The sequence below is a fragment of the Psammomys obesus genome, unplaced genomic scaffold (assembly GCF_907164565.1).
Source record: "Psammomys obesus unplaced genomic scaffold, mPsaObe1.curated_primary_1811, whole genome shotgun sequence".
Classification (NCBI taxonomy): Eukaryota; Metazoa; Chordata; class Mammalia; order Rodentia; family Muridae; genus Psammomys; species Psammomys obesus.
In genome coordinates, this window is record NW_026585580.1 from 20,243,144 (window position 1) to 20,257,678 (window position 14,535).

General features: G+C 42.1%; 1 protein-coding gene across 2 annotated transcripts in view; it reads left to right on the forward strand.

Annotated features, from left to right (window-relative positions):
* Nck2 (NCK adaptor protein 2) overlaps nucleotides 1-14,535 on the forward strand; it is a 133,807-nt gene that overhangs the window by 70,465 nt on the left and 48,807 nt on the right. For both annotated transcript variants that reach the window (XM_055607793.1, XM_055607786.1), the window contains exon 2: nucleotides 4,151-4,339. The gene's annotated coding sequence lies outside the window, so the exon portion shown is untranslated. The remainder of the gene's footprint in view (nucleotides 1-4,150; nucleotides 4,340-14,535) is intronic.

Sequence of the window (14,535 nt, forward strand, 5' to 3'; positions counted from 1 at the left end):
TTTCAGGAAGGTGATAGTCACCAACAAGAATTGCTCACCATTTTATGATGATCATTGCATGGAGAGAACATATGGTCCCATTTCAGCTGATGGCTCCTAAAGGTTGGCTCCTCGAAAGGAAGAAGTCAAATTATCGCTATTTGCAGAAGATATGATAGTATACATGAGTGACCCCAAAAACTCTACCAGGGAACTCCTACAGCTGATAAACACCGTCAGCAAAGTGGCTGGATACAAAATTAGGGAAACAACACCCTTCACAATAGCCACAAATGACATAAAGTACCTTGGTGTAACCCTAACCAAGCAAGTCAAAGACTTGTATGAAAAAAATTTCAAGTCTCTGAAGAAAGAATTAGAAGAAGATATGAGAAGATGGAAAGATCTCCCATGCTCATGGCTTGGCAGGATTAACATAGTAAAAATGGCCATCTTACCAAAAGCAATCTACAGATTTAATGCAATTCCCATCAAATTGCCAACACAATTCTTTACAGACTTGGAAAGAAAAATTCTCAACTTCGTATGGAACAACAAGAAACCCAGAATTGCTAAAACAATCCTCTACAATAAAAGATCTTCTGGAGGTATCTCCATCCCTGATCTTAAGCTGTACTATAGAACAACAGTTACAAAAACTGCATGGTACCGGCATAGAAACAGAATGGTGGATTAATGGAACCGAACAGAAGACCCAGAAATAAACCCACACACTTAGGGACACCTGATCTTTGACAAAGATGCCAAAACCATACAATGGAAAAAAGACAGCATCTTCAACAAATGGTGCGAGTCTAACTGGATGTCTACATGCAGAAAAATGCAAATAGATCCATACTTATCACCCTGCACAAAACTGAAGTCCAAGTGTATCAAAGACCTCAACATAAAACCAGACACATTAAATAGGTTAGAAGAAAAAGTGGGGGAAACCCTAGAACTCATAGGTACAGGAGACTACTTCCTGAACAGAATACCAACAGCACAGGCTCTAAGAGCAACAATCAATAAATGGGACTTCATGAAACTGAAAAGCTTCTGTAAAGCAAAGGACACCTTCATCAAAACAAAACGACAGCCTACAGATTGGGAAAGAATCATCACCAACCCTTTTTCTGACAGAGGGCTGATATCCAGTATATATAAAGAACTAAAGAAGCTGAAAAGCAGCAAACCAAGTAATCCAAGTAAAAAATAGGGAACCGAGCTACACAGAGAACTCTCTGTAGAGTAATATCAAATGATAGGTTTTTTTTTTAAATATATAGTATAAATGTTTAGCTTTTTTTTTTTGTTTCTATGAGAGTGTATATATATTTTTAATAGCACACACACTCATTTTTTTTATATCCTCTTATGATGGCAGGAGGTCCTTGAATAAATTCTTTGGTGAGGTCTTTCTGCTTTGCATGTGGCTGTGTACCATTATCCAGCAGGCTGATAGTTTTTGCATGGCAGTGTTTTTAGTTCACAGATTGTCATTAAAACCTGATTTGAAATGTTCTTTCTTAACCAAAGTTTTGAATAAGCTGTTAGCACCTTGTTTTACAGGGGCAGTGGTGAACTTCACTTAGACTGATGGAGAGGTCTTGATCCGTGTTTTTTCCTGTTTTGCTGCTAACTTGGTATACAGATAGTGTACTAGCCCATTGCTTTTCTCACGGAAGATGCTGTAAACATTTCTCACATTTGAGTAAAGGTGGGCCTCCGGCACCTTAGGATGGCTTCCAAGCAGTTTCATTACCATCCCAGTTACTGCACCATCTCAAGTCATGCCTGATCTTTCTTGCTTTTCCTTGTCTGGGGGCACTTACAACCACTGTGTTTGACCTGTCCAAACATTAGACACCATGGGTTTCCATCTCATAGTTTTGTTGGAGGCCAGTGAATCTGTTGCACCTGGTTCTCTTGCTATTAGAAGCATTTCTTCTTTACTTACCACCAGAGGGGCAAAGGGCGGGCGAAGGCCAGGTGAATTTTGTCTGTAGAGCCTATTAAGGAAGACCTTCAGTGTCACTGCTATGATTGGGATCTCAAATGTTCTACAAAGACCATGAGTTGCATTAGAAGCTGGTGGAACCTTTAGGAGGCAGGGTCTAGGCAGGTTATTCTCAAGTTGAATAACCCTTTCACAGGGGTTGCCGAAGACCAGCAGAAAACAGATATTTACAATTCGTAACAGTAGCAAAATTACAGTTATGAAGTAGCAATGAAGATAATTTTATGGTTGGGGGTCATCACAATGTGAGGAACTGTATTAAAGGGTCCCATCATTATGGAGGTTGAAAAATCACTGGGCTATAAGAAGGAAGTTAGGTCCACTTGCCTGAGTCCTTGAAGGGATATTGGAACCCAGGCCACTTCTTGTCTTTGTCTTTTACTTGCTATCCCATGTGAGGTTAGCAATGTTGCTTTACCATGTATTCCTTTCATGATGTCTGCCTTGCCATAGACAAGGCAGACAATGGAGCCAGCCTGCTGTGGACTAAATGCCCCAAAACCCTGAGCCATAATAAAGCTTCCCTCTATTGAAGTCAAGTATTTTCCTTTGGTATCTTGTCATAGCAATAGAAAGCTGACCTACACTGTCCCCAAGGGAGTTAACAGTGTAAATTCAGGCATTCATATGTGTCCTGGAAGGTTATTAGATCCACTGGATGCACAAATACTCTTTAAAAGACTGACTTCAGACAAGTTCCTCTTTCTTCTAGAATAGATATGTAACTGAGAGATAGAGAGATGGTGGGCAGGGCCAGGGCTAAGTCACATATGTAATTAGGTCAGTGATGTCAGCAGGAGAAATAAGAACTCAAATCCAGATACCAGTACGTCATCTCATTTTACATTAAACACTTGGCAGAGAGAAAGGCATAGTATTCTCATTGTATTACTTATGGGTTTTTTCTTACAGTAAATCATATTGTTAAAACCATCCAACTCTTGAGGTAGAGCTAGAGAATGCATAAAGAGGTATTCATTTTTAAATCAAAATTTATGAACTTGCCTTATAACACTTTTTAATAGCTCTGCTTGAATTATCACTTTCTATTTGAGTAAAATAGAATTCATTTTTTCTGTGGGGTTTTAACATTTTGGGGTCATATTCATCTTATGGATGAATTAATAGATCTTCTCCAAGTGAACTGTCAAGACAGATCCCCGCTGGGTTTGCAGTGATTAAAGATGCTAATGAACTCCCTTGGGAATCTGCAGAGCACGCCAGCGTTCCCTTGAAAATGCTAGGAAAAAAAAAAAAAAAAAACAGGAGTGTTTGCCCAAGTGTGTGCACAGTAAATGCACAACCAACTCCACAAGCAGGAGGGAGTCTGGCCACCTATATTGACTGCTTGCCCCTTAACTGCCATGTAGCTTAGAGGTGCTAGTCTCATGTTTCCTGGTATGGGCAGGGGATGCTTTTAGCCTTAGGACCGGGGATTCAGTTGATGACATTTGTGGAAATGACAGTGCAAGAGACTATGAGTTGTGGGTAGGGCTCTGTGTGGTCCTTCTCCTTATGAGCTTGTGTCTGTTGTATCTGAAGCTTTTCTTGTATTTGGGGCAATGGGTAGTAGAGAAGAGGGCTGGAGATGCTTGGAAGTCTTTCCTCCATTGTCATTTTTTTCACCTGTTTCTCATGCAGCATAAGTGTCATGTGTTTGTATGTGCACACTCGTGTGTGTGTGTGTGTGTGTGTGTGTGTGTGTCCATCCTTCCATGTGTCCATCCCAGGCCCCTGCAGAGGAGCTTATGGAGTAGGGAAGGCAGCAAAAGGTAAGGGTGGGTGTTCATGTTTGGTGAGTATTTTTCAGTGTGGAAGAGCTTTTCCCTGATCAGTCATTTACCAAGTGTTTGGGGATTTATTTTAAGAGAGAGTATGTGTGTGTGTGTTTCTGCATTTACGAGCAGGTGTCTAGGAAGGCCAAAGAGGATATTGGATCCTCTTGGAGCTGCAGTTACAAGCAGTTGTGAGCCACCAACGTGGGTACTGGGAACGAAACTCTGGTCCTCAAGAACAGTAAGCACTCTTAACTGCTGGCCCATCTTTGCAGTCCTGTTTCACCAGTGTCTTTTTTCTTTTTCTTTTTAAATGGATAATTGAACTCAAACAAGCAATCACATCTGATATGTGTTCCTTTTTATTTCTCTGCAGATCCCATAGGTTCCTTTCCTGTAGTGTTATCCTGGTTGGTTCCTGCTCATCTGCTAAGATCTGAGCTGACTCGAGAGCTTGGAGGATCACTGCAGCTTTGTAACCTTCAAGGTGTCCTCAGCAAAAATCCCTCATCTTTTTGAAGATTGCTACATTTTGCCAGTCACCTCTTGTAGTTGTGTGCCAAAGGTAAGCCTGCACATTTCTGCATAAGAGGTTTAGCCGGTGTTGGGTTTTATTTTATTTGCTTGTTTGTTTTATTTTGTTCTTTGCCTTGAATGCTTAATTTTCCTAGTAGTTTTTTTTTGTTTTGTTTTTACATTAAAAAAAAGATTTTAATTTTATGTGTATGAGCGTTTTGCCTGCATATATATATATATATATATACATATATATATATATGTATGTATGTATATATATGTATGTATGTATGTATGTATGTATGTATGTGTACCATGTGCATACCCTAATGCCTGTGGAGGTCAAAAGTAAATATCAGATCCCCTTAAACTGGAGTTATGGATGGTTGTGAGCCACAGTGTGGGTGCTGGGAATCCAGTGCAGATCCTCTGCAAGAGTAGCAGTGTTCTTAACCAATGAGCCATTTCTCCTGTCCTCTGCACAGTAGTTATTAAATTATTAATAATGGCATTAAGAATGTCCCTGATTTGTTGAACTGCATTAAATTTAAGCTCTTACAGCACATAGTTCAAACACTAGGTTGCCACTGTTCCAACTTGAGAGTGGATGATTTTGAGCATTTAGATATAAGTATGCCAACCAATGGAAAGCTCCCTTCATGTTCTAGAACATGTTCTGAACTGAGGTTGCTACTATCTGGGGACCAAAAGCATACAGCAAGGAGGCAAGAATGGGCTTTAGGCCGTTCAAGTTCAAGTCCACTTGGTGCTGAGAAGTTTACATCAGAAGAAATGCAAATAAGTAAAGTCTCACCACTTTATATGAGAGATGTGCTTAAGCTCTATTACAAGGAAATGCTGACTGTAATTGACCTTGTGCAGCCAGGACCCTGGAACCCCCATAATGATATTGGTGGACAAAGATGTTTTTGTGTAACAGAAATATTTGTGTATGAAGAAAGAGAGAGATGGAGAGAGAGACAGATGGACAGAGAGAGACAGAGAGGATAGACAGAGAGACAGAGGTGTGTGTCTGTGTGTGTGTGTTTTGCTGGGACAGATACATGCCAAGCAAGAGTTCTATACCTGACCTACATCTCCAGCCCACAAACATACCTTGGCCAAGATTGATTGCTTGAGATGTTTGACTCAGGATGTGGTCAACCCATTCAGTGTTTCCTCTGGCTGACAGTGAGAAACACCTTGTGAGAAGGTATATTGTCGTCTGTAGAGTATTGCCTCAGAATTGCAGGGATAGCACCCATCCACCATCCTTTCCTTTCCCTACAAATATCATATTGTTTCTGTTATTTAGATTGTCTTAAGATAGTCTCAAATCTATGATTTGGTGAATGGAGTGTGTCATAATGATTTCTGTAAATGCACTTTTATGTGTTAGAATGTTCCTTCATTTGGTATAAAGTGACCACTGGAACGCTTTGTAAATATGCTGTTTCTCCTTGATGCTTTTTAAATGTCTGTCTAGAAACTTGTTAGTATCCTTACTGTGCCTGTTATAATATGTGCTATTCAGAATGCCTTAACATTGATATGCTGTATTTCATGAGGGTACAGTTAATGAAGTGCCAGCACTTTACCCCGGTGTCTTTATGATTTCCTGCGGAGAAAGTAACTCATTGTCCAAGGTATGTGGGGGTATCTGAGGTCCATTCAGAACTGGGTGCTATTCTGGAATCCAGAGCTGATGCTCAGGCTTTAGAACCAGACTCCCAGCCCTCCCTGTGCTTTTTATCCCACAGATGCCCACGGAGGGCACTGTTGAGCTTCAGATCCCCTCCTGCCTTCATGGCCTCTTTACCCTCCACATGACAGGCCCATGGAGGTAGGAAGCATCCCAATCGTAGCAGATTGCTTAAAAAGGAAACTTCTCAAACTCCAGTGACTCGAGGTCTTAGAAATGGTCATTGAAGTGGAGCCTTATTAGACTTAGGTCATTTGTGAATGTGGTCACCTGTCAATCCGTTTGTCAGATTTCATGGGCAAGTAAGCTAGAAATTACAGCTTTTCAGATCTGTTCACCAGAGTCCATTAATAATTCATGAGCAACAGACTGGCACTGATTATGAGGAAGTTTTTAATGATCAGTCAGTGACATTGACAAACTCTGAGTTTATACTAAAGAACAGGAGGACTGTACGTGGCTCCTGGCTCTGGGCCAGCCTGCGTACTCAGCAGGGTGCATTACGCCAGCCAGGCAGTGACTTTAGGGGCCATGTTTATTTCATAAGGGATGAGATCTATAAAGAAAGCATTTAATTTTGTGGTCTAGAGTGATAGCAATCATGTAATAAAAACTGCAAGCACTGGCCACATTCTAACCATTTTGTTAGTAGTATTGTTTTTATCACTGTCTTTTAGCAGCTACAAAAAAATAAAAAAAAGATTAAATACGGTTCCAGACTTGCTGTTGTCCTGGGTGGTGAAGGCTAGAATTTATGCAGGATCACCTAGACTATACAGGCCTGTGCCCTCTGTCTGGAGCCAGTCTGTCTGGAGCATGGAAGCATTGCCCTTTGGGAAGGAGTCTGAGAAGGCCCCAGGGATTTACTCTGGAACCAGTTTGAAGGAATAAAAGGACAGATGGGTAGAGATGTCTGCTTAGCACAGGGCAGGCCTGGTAGCCTGAGAGGGCATGTGTCCTACAGGCAGTGGCATGTGGAGCTGAGCTTTTGAAGTGCCAGTAGGAAACACAATGGATGGACAGCATCATTTCATGTGCCAGCGGGATGCCAGGGTAGTGCTGTCTAGGAAGAATAGTAACTGTGATGGCAGTCTTGGGTGTGTTCCCTAGTTACTGGGTACCCAAGGTGTAAACCAAAGGTCTTAGGGTTTTTATTGCTGTAGCAAAGCACTGTGACCAAAAGGCAAGTTGGGGAGGAAATGGTTTGTTCAACTTATATTTTCATATTGTTCTTCATCATGGAGGAAAGTCAGGACAGGAAATCAAACCGGGCAGGAACCTGGAGGCAAGAGCTGATGCAGGGGCCATGGAGGAATGCTGCTTACTGGCTTGCTTCTCATGGCTTGCTTGATATCCCTTCTTATAGAATCTATAACCATCAGCCCAGGGATGACACCACCCACAATATATTGGGCCCTCCCCCATTGATCGATCACTAGTTGAGAAAATGCCTTACAGTTGGATCTCACGGAAGCATTTCCTCAACAGAGACACCTTCCTCTCTGATATCTCTAGCTTGTGTCAAACTGACACAAAAGAACAGCCAGTATACCAGGTTACTATGCCTATATGTGGGCTTGGGCTGGGGGCGCAGTTAGAGGATGGTGAAGTCTCAGAGCTTATTTCCAGGGCTGTGTTCTCCTTTCCCTTGGTCTTACCTCATTAAAGTAAAGGCACAAAATCTGGAGGACCTTGGCCTTCCCACTCTAGACAATGGAGATCATGGAGAGAGGATTCTCACATACCATTTTCACATTCTGCTTATTTTATGTATAGATAATCACTATGCACTTCATTTGAAAACTGAAATTCCATGTTGCTCGAAGTGGCTGTTGCTTAGTAGGGTGGATGCCTTTGTGTGCAATACTGAGGGGGAAGATACCTTCCATTGGATTTCACCAGCTTGTTAGTGGCTGCTAGGATTATATTGAGATATAAATGCCAGCTGCCATGCTATGTGTATCCCTTTCCTCCTGCACAGATACTGCAGTGCAGGAAAAAATAATACACCAAGCCTGTCAATTACCCTTACATTCTTAAGAATATTATCCAGTAGTATTTCTTTAATGAAGGAAAGTTTCACTAATTACATTCACATTATACTTGATTTATATAAAGGCAAATTTTCCTAGGGCTTAACATTTATCAGTCTGTTTTGTACTGTTGCAACAAAATTCCAGAGGCTGGGGGAACACTTACAAAGAAAAGAAGCTTCTTTAACTCACAGTTGTGGGTTCTTCAGCCGTGATGGCCTTCTTGCTGGCAGAGTTCCAAGGCTGTGTATGAAATCAACACACACATGCAAGAGACAGTATGTCTTTTGGTCTTCCTTTTTTGTTAAAAGCTACCAGCATTCATGCATAAATCTGTACCTTGGTGATCATGTCTAATCCCAGTCCATCCTGTAAGTGTCATAGATTAAATTTCAGCCTCCTTAATACTTCACAACAGGGATTTTGACACATAAACCCTAGAGGAGCCTCAACCCACATCCAAACCATACCAATCTATTTAGAAAATGTGGATTTGTTTGTTCCTTATTTTTAGCATGCTCTTACATTTGTTATTTTGGTGGTTGCTAGTAAGTGACTTTGCCCAACACCTCGGGGTTAGAAAGGCTGTTTGCAGATGAAGCTGGACAGTAGGTACTTAGGTTTTTAGGACTCCAGCTGCTGCTCCAGTTTTACACCTGAAAATGACTCCTTGAGTTTTTGCAGAAACAGAGGAGCCTGTGAAAGTTCAGGCCATAGGCTCTGCAGCTTGGACCAATTTCTTCCTGTCCAGGGTGGTTTTCAGGGCCAAGAGAGGATTACAGTATTTGACGTTACAGGTCTTGTAGGTAATAGATCTGTAATAATTGATTAAATAATTGCTTGGTAAGCAATTACAGCTGCATACAAAAGATCTAGAGCATTGCCTGCTCTGTAGTTACTATAATGGAATGATTGTGGAATCCTGGTAGCATTGGTATGAGGTTTGCCCTCACTGGTGTGTCTCTAGCCTTTACTGCAAATAGATTGATTATCTCATGTGCAAGGAGTACGCATTTGAACCAAGATATGCTGCTTAAAAGTTAGGCTTTCTTCCTCTCTTAAGGTTATGTTATCATTCCTGACATGCCCTGGATATGACAGTAACAACTGTGTGCTTAGCTTGAACTCCATGCTTTGAGAGATAAATTCCTTGGCCAGAGCTTAGTGCTCATAGGTACCTAAGGAAGCTGGGAGTGTCCGCCGCTGGCCCAAAGCCTTTCATTTTTACATCAACTTCCTTTGGTTGTTTGCTTGTTTCTCATCCCTACCCCCTGAAGATAGGAAAATCTCTAGCCAGTAAATAGGATTTGAAAAATCCTTTTCAGAAACTGAAGAAAAGTAGTGTGACGGAAAGGGCAGTGTGGGAGGGAGGTGCCAAGGATCCCACTAGCAGTTTTGAGCTGGGCTGAGGTAATTTTGTAGGCTGCTTAACTCCACAGGCCTGGGTGCTCAGAATCCTCTTAGACCAGTGATTCCAACTTACAGGCAGAACTGCTATGACAAAAATTATCCACAGAGGTAACAATGCCCTGGTGTTCATAGCTACTTTTTGTGTGCTATTTCTCTGGTCCCTTCTGTGGCATAGCTTTTTACATTGCTTTTTAACCTTTCTATGAATGGTCAGTAAAATGATCATTTTCTTATGGTTGAAGTAATGATAGGCCATGCTCCCCTGCTGCCTATCATTAGAAACATTTCTGGGCTCCAAGATTTAAAATGGCTATGAAAACAAATAAATCAGACGGTTGAAGAGGAATAGGTTTAAGAGGAATAGGTTTTGGGCACCATGTGGTCATTTGAGCCAACAATGAAAAGATGTAGATAGAAACAAAGGACAACCCTAGAATAGTATTTGCTTTGCTAGAAGGTGGCCATGTCTTCTGCCAGGTCTTTTGGCCTTCCCTGAAGGCTAGCTTTAGCTCCCTTTGTAGCAACATCTGCCCCCTGGTACTTTTGGTCACACCTAGTAGAGTACTGACAAGTCTTTTGTTGAGCTTTGAGTATAAGACCAACTGTAGGAAGTAAAGGTGATCCTCCTTTTGAAAAGGCTGCAGCCATTTCCCTGCACAGACTCTGTAACCTTGTCTGAAGGCTATGTAGACAGCAGTGCATCTACCACAGTCGGGAACAGCCCTCCACCTATGTAGCTTCAAGCCAGATGGGATATAGCAGTGCCATTCAGGCAGTTTTTCTCCTCCAGGGACACCAGTGAAGGCCATCTTCAGGCTTGGAATTCCTATCAGTTTTCCTCTATATTGTCTCTTCTGCCAGCTTTCATTCCAGTTGCTTATAATTGCTTTCTTTTACTTGGTGTGTAAACAGCAGACCCTCCCCTTCTCTCATGGGTCATTTAGAGCAACGCTTAGTCCACAGAAGCTGACTTTTCATATGCAGTAGCCCTCCCCAGTAGAGAGGGCACATTCCAGACCTCCACTTGAACACCTGGATAGAACTGAATCTCATAAATCCCTGTGTGAAAACAAGCTTTTGTTTTGTTGTTATTGTTTTAATAAATGCCAGTTGGGTCCCTCTTGTAGGCCATCAGAACCCTGGGGATGAGAAATTGTTCTAACCTTACTGAGGGCAGCGTATATATCCTGTAGTGGTTTGAATGAGTGAATGCCTTCCATAGCCTCATATATTTGGAGTCATAAAGGACTGGTAGCACTATTTGAGAAGGATTAGAAGTGTGGCCTTATTGTAGGAAGTGTGTCCCTGGGGAGGAGGAGCCTTTGAGCATGCTCTCTCTCTTTCCCTCTCCTTTCTCCTCCCTTTCACTCCCTCCCATTCCTTCTCCTTCTTCCTCTGCTTCAGTACCAAGTGTGCAGCCTTGCTCCCCACCACGATGGTTAAGGATTAAAACTCTGAAACTATAAGCAAGCCCCCAGTCAAATCCCAGTCAAATGCTTCCTTTCCTTTCTTGGTCTCTCTCTTTCTGTTTTGGGGTTTGGGGTTTTGTTTTTTGTTTTGTTTTGTTTGTTTGTTTCAAGACAAGGTTTCCTCTTTGTAGCCTTGGCTGTCCTGGACTTGCTTTGTAGACCAGGCTGGCCTCGAATTCAGGTCATGGTGTCTCTTTATAGCAATAGAACCATGGCTTACGACTCATCCTGAGCTCTGTTAGTTATCGTTTCCCCAAGACAGTAGAACAACATTGTCATCTAACCAGACTCCTCTGCCTTTAAGATTGCAGTCCGTATGTCACTGCCCCTGGTGATTAGAGCTGGAGCTCCTGGTTCGATGAGAGCCTGCTGGAACTTTGGAGAGCTCAGAGGCTCTTTAGCAGGCAGAGTCTATGTCCTGTCTCCTCCAATAGTGTCCTTAATAGCATTGATATTGCTTGTGAAGAGACATGTTATTTTGACCATGTCAAGAGCAAGAACTTAAAGCGGATACAGAGTACCTGATCAGTCAGTTGTTTCTGTGCAGAATGTAAAACTAATAAACATCATGTACCCACATTAGATGCTCATTTAAGTGGATTGCATGATAAAAGGTCTGGCCTGGAACTTCTAGTACCTCTTGTTTGAGCTGTTCCTCACTAGTCCCCATAGGACCACTAGCCATCACAGGAAATCCTGGGCACTGTCTGTTCCTTTGAGAGCATTCTTCTACCTCTTATTATAGAGTCATTGTATGTGTGTATGTACTTATGCATACAAACCTGTGTATACATTTATGCATGTAAACACATGTGTATGTTTATGCATATAAGTTACATATGGAAGAATGGTTTAAGTGTTGATCAAAATAAAGCAAGGGGGGGTTACAGTAATGTTTTCTAGGAAATGTCCCCAAAGGGCCATTAGAGGCTCTGTCCCTAGCTGCTATTGGGGTGGTGGAAACTTTAAAAGGTGGGGTCTAGTTGAGATCACTGGAGGTGGACATTGGAAGGCTGTGGCTTATCCTCTGTTACCTGACTGCCATGTGATAAGAAGGCTCCTCTATTCCATATTCTGGCTATTGTGAAACTGCCTTGCACAGGCCCACTGAGGTCAGGGAAGCAAACCACAAGTGAGTGAGAGTGTGAGCAGGTATGAGAAAAAGGTCTGTTGACAGAGTAGTGGCTACAGGAACCCATACATAAAACCAACAGAAACACTTACACAGCCCTGCCATTAGTATCTTTATCTAGGTCACATTTAACCCTTGGAAGAAATCGGTGCTGGGCACAAGTAATTCTTCACTGTCCTGGAAATTTTCTGGGAATCTCTACTTACTTCAGAATGGAAGTTTAAACTGTTGTTTAAAAGTTGGTGAATGGGTGGCGGGGAGCCGGGGTGAGAGGCCATCTCATTTCCCCTTGTTTCAAAAACCTGTAGTTTGGAGTCTAAGAATTTCCAGTTTACAAGACTAAGTGAGTGATTCACAGAAGGGAGGAAATAGGGCAGGGGTGGGAATGGAGCTCATCTCACAATTGCTGCTTGTGGTTATAATCTACAATAAAAGTAATGTTGATTGAGTGAATAAAATGTAGGCCATGTGTATTGACTACAAGAATACTACAGTTCAAACCCCAGTCAATACACACACACACACAAACCCAATGTGGAATGAATGCAGTGTTTATTCTCTATTTTGACTGCTAAGTCTAACAAGCAAGGCTATAAACAATGGCTTTGCAAACAAGGCTTTGCAAATTATATCACCTACGGCAAATGAGGAGCCACTTTTTATAGCTCTACAGACTGGATCAGGAGAACCAGACTGTGGGGTTATCTGCTCTTTGATTGGCTGTCATTTCTTGAGTGGGTCACTGGCTCGTATAGCTTCAGTCTCCTTGTCTGTAGATTAGTAGCTGGCCTGACCTACCCAAAGGGGCTGCTTTGGGATGACCTTGCTGCATTGTAGGCACTGAGTGAGTTTTAGCTAGAGCATGTTCTATGAGGACCATCTATCACTCCCTGCTCTTACTGGCTGTACCCTGGGGGAAGTCATGGTCACTAAAATGTCATTTTGGTAGAAATGTGAGTGTGACTTCATATACTCCATATTTCTATGGCTTGGACCTTTTCAAACATGGGTATTATTTTACCAGATGACAAAATGAGCTGACAACTTACCTAAAGACTCTGGCCCTTTGCAAGAGTCAGGCAGTCTTGAAGTTAAAAGTGAATGTTCACAGCCATCTACCTGGTATCCCAAGAAGCTTCAGTGAATGCTGGCTGACAGAACGCTAACTCTGTTACATGACTATGTATACCAGTCATAACTGGTGAACTAGTATTGTTATATTACTTCAAACTGAAGGCTAGGCTCTATTTGGGTTTTTAACAGACATTCATTCTGCTCCAGGAATCCATCCTGTACACAAGTCACCACGCCCTTTTGGTACCTCTTGGGTATCTTACCTCATATTTGTTTTGATGATTCCCATGGTTGTAAGGGGTTCAGTATTTTGTGGAGGGCCCTTCTGTTCATTGTCCTGTGTTTTTCTTATGATCAGATGGGTCCTGGGAGGCTGAGTGTGTATGGTATGCATGGCCTCACTATTGACATTGACCTTAGGGCACCTGTCACATTTCTCCTCTGTAGTAATGTCTTCCTGGTTGATACTGTGCTCTGTGGAAGCAGGGCTGGATACACAGCCACACTCCCAGCTGGAGGACCTACCTCAGTTATTCCGGATCCTTCTGCCCATAGGATTTTCTCCTGTACTTCCATTTATTTACTTACTGGTCATTTGCTGTTTGCTTTTTAAAATTGATTCCAGCAACTACATATATGTAAGCCTGACATATATATCTAGTTTTGTTTGTGTTAGTGCATTATAAAAATGGGACCTTGATTCTATGGCCCTTAAACTTTTGCCTCTTCTGTATTCTGAGTCACCTGTGTGACTAGGAAGCTATGCGTGCTTCATTTGCTTGCATCGCTGCAGAATACTGAGCTGTGTGACTGCACTGCCCATCTGTCCCTTGGGCTGCTAATTGGGCTGATTCTTGTCTTTTAACATCATCACTATTGCTGTGAGCACCTTTAGGTATGTCCTCAGCACACTGAAAGCATCTTTACAGAATATCAGTGGGAGTGCAGCATGGGACTCACATGCATTGGACTCACATGTATCCACATGCAGCTCTGTCGTATCAATCTGAGTTGTAGGTGTTTTGTTTGTTTTGTTTACTCCCTTGCAGAGCATGTAGACTCACTTCCACTCGCAGCCTTTTCTGGTTTCCCCATCTAGTGTTAAAGTGGACTCTTACTGTGGTCTCAGGTGATGAATGGATTTGAATGCTGTTTTTGTGTGTGTTCACCATCTATGCAGTCTATCTGCAATGACTGTGTTTTGCCTATCTTTTCTCTTGTCCTTTGTAGGGGTTTTTATTCTAGACACCAGCCATTTGTCATTACATACATTTCTTGCTAGCAACCATTGATAAACAAGTATAATCAATCCTTTGATCTCTATAACTATAGTTCCTAAGTGCTCATATACTGTGGCTCCACCTGGTGTGTCCAGCCTGTGGCCTGTTGACTGGAGACCCCAGGAGTGTTATGGATGTGGCCCAA